Source organism: Montipora foliosa, chromosome 3 (genome assembly GCF_036669935.1).
Source record: "Montipora foliosa isolate CH-2021 chromosome 3, ASM3666993v2, whole genome shotgun sequence".
In the NCBI taxonomy this organism is placed as follows: Eukaryota; Metazoa; Cnidaria; class Anthozoa; order Scleractinia; family Acroporidae; genus Montipora; species Montipora foliosa.
Window position 1 is genome coordinate 56,567,080 of NC_090871.1, and position 2,500 is coordinate 56,569,579.

At 41.0% G+C, this 2,500-nt stretch overlaps 2 non-coding genes across 2 annotated transcripts; one reads left to right on the forward strand and one right to left on the reverse strand.

The window, feature by feature from the left end:
- Positions 1–264: 264 nt before the first annotated feature.
- Positions 265–338, reverse strand: Trnan-guu (transfer RNA asparagine (anticodon GUU)). The gene has a single exon. It is a non-coding gene; the product is annotated as a tRNA-Asn (tRNA).
- A 625-nt stretch (positions 339–963) lies between these two features.
- On the forward strand, positions 964–1,035 carry Trnap-ugg (transfer RNA proline (anticodon UGG)). Its single transcript has one exon. It is a non-coding gene; the product is annotated as a tRNA-Pro (tRNA).
- The last annotated feature ends 1,465 nt before the right edge of the window (positions 1,036–2,500 follow it).

A 2,500-nucleotide genomic window follows, 5' to 3' on the forward strand; every position in this document is an offset into this window, starting at 1 on the left:
AGAAATGCAGCCCTACGGCGGAATGAGCTGCTCCTGCTGATTTTTCAGGACACATGGATTCCTCCATTTTTTAAAGCTATTAGTGTTGACCCGAAAAACGCCCGTAATCCACTCTACAGATGAATAAAAATCGCTTTCAAGGCAAAGACCTCACACATTGACTCGCTTTGACGAAGGTGACGAAGTGATCTTCCGATTGGTCTCTTAGTCATGGCCAACTTTGACTTGTTTGCCTACAGCTGGCCTATGCCAATCAAAACTAAGCGTCCCTGGGTGGGCTTGAACCACCAACCTTTCGGTTAACAGCCGAACGCGCTAACCGATTGCGCCACAGAGACAGTTCTGGCCTCTGGGCCGAGGAAAAGATTCGATAGAGTTCCTCTCTTCAAGTCCTACCTAAAACAAAAAGCGTTTTTAACCCTTTAAGCCCCGAGGGGTTCCCCATTGACGAGTAAAATTGTCTGGCGTCAAACAGAGTAAAATCTATAAGTGCCATTTGGCACTATCGGGGCTGAAAGGGTTAAACGGGGACATAGTTTTTTCACGCTGTTAGCTTAACCCTTTAAGCCCCGAGGGGTTCCCCATTGACGAGTAAAATCGTCTGGCGTTAGACAGAGTAAAATCTATAAGTGCCATTTGGCACTATCGGGGCTGAAAGGGTTAAGGAACCTATACTTGAAGCCAAACGGCCATTCTCATTTTGAACTATACTACACCTTGTTTATTCCAGCCCAACTACCTGCAGTCCTGCAATCTCCATTTGAAGAAATACACTTTCCTTCGGTTCGTCTGGGTCTGACCATCGGTACCTGTTAAACGCCAATTGCCTCAACACGGCTACTTCACTCACGTGGTGATTAACAAATGACACCATTCAGACAAAGCACACAACATTACGACCAGTGGAATGGTTTCCTTTCAATTCCTGATATAGTAATTGGCAACACAAAGTGCAAGTGTAAAGGCCTGTTGGTTTAATGGCATGATTCTCGCTTTGGGTGCGAGAGGTCCCGGGTTCGACTCCCGGACAAGCCCTATTATATACTTATATACCCAACATCAACAACTTGCGGTCATTATCACGCCCCAACATACGGCACACACTTTTTTCGCCATCTGAGATCAACGTATCAAATTTATTTATTAATTTGGCCAATTCTTCTCACCCTTCCGCATGATTAGTTCATTAAAGCCACAAACGTGTCACACCTGACCTCCTGTTATCGTTCAAGATAAAAAACTTGAAGTAAGCATAGGATGCTCACATCTTGGTCGAGTTGTCTTTTAAACCATACAGCTGGATGACCCGAAACTCTCTTACTCATAAGATCAAACGTTGACAAGTGGCCTTGTGACATTTCCATAGCTGGTCGATTCGTTCAAAGATGGGAACTCCTGTTCACCTGGAGAGTGTGAAATCACTGGAACATTCATGGCAAGTGAAAGAAATGGATGAAATGAATGAATTTTGTTTTCTCTTCCTAATGTCTATGCTGCTATTTACGACGTTCCAGCTACAAAGGAAAGGAAAGGAAAGGATCTTTATTCAAGCGTCTAGTCGATTTAGCGCTGGAGCACTAAATTGGGGGCACTGTAAAGTGAAATTAACAATCAACGCAAATGGTATATAAATTAAGAAAATACTAAACCAAGAATCTATTATAAAATTACCTATCCATACTATAAATTTAAAATAGCATCTAATTAGAGCAGGAATTACAACGACACTCGTCCTGGCTTAACTTAAGTTTCTTTAGTTTGGCCACAAAATTCTTAAGGTTTGGGGCCTCCCTATCATGCAAAAGTATATTGTTCCAGAGGCGGCACGCAAATTACGAAAATATCTGTGTTTAAAACTAGCATTGGTGGCCGGCTGATCGAGTCTGCTACCATTGCCGCGAAGATTGTAAGCATAGTTTTTGATTCTACACATATTACTTAAAATTGGGATAGCCTTTGTACACAAGTGTCAGAGCTTGGACCAGACGCCTATGCTTAATGGAATCTAAATTATACTGCAACAAGATCTGCTCTTAACTAAGAGTCTTAGGTAGATTGAAGAGAGTTCCAAGTACGTAATAATTGGCATTTTCTAACTTATCAGATAAAGTTTGATTAATTCCTATTAGAACAGGACTACAATAGTCAAAATGAGGTAGAATGTACGACTTATACAGTTTTAAGCGCAGTGTCACCATCAATAAAATTCCTAATTCTGCGCAAGGCGGCTATCTTTGCATGAATTTTACTAAGAACCAATTTAATAAGTGAAGAAAAAGTGAGCTTATTGTCAATCGTCACTCCCAGCAACTTAACTTCATGTAAATTGTTGAATATAAAGATTTCAGAAAAATCCTGCGCTTGTAACTAGTTTCATTTCCGTCAACAATTATGTGTCTGTTATTTTTTTCTTCCTACGGACGACCTTTCCGTTTGTTTGTAAGACTAAATTAGAGAGCGTTTGGTCTTAGAGCGGCTTTTAATTAAGTGTCGAAAGTAA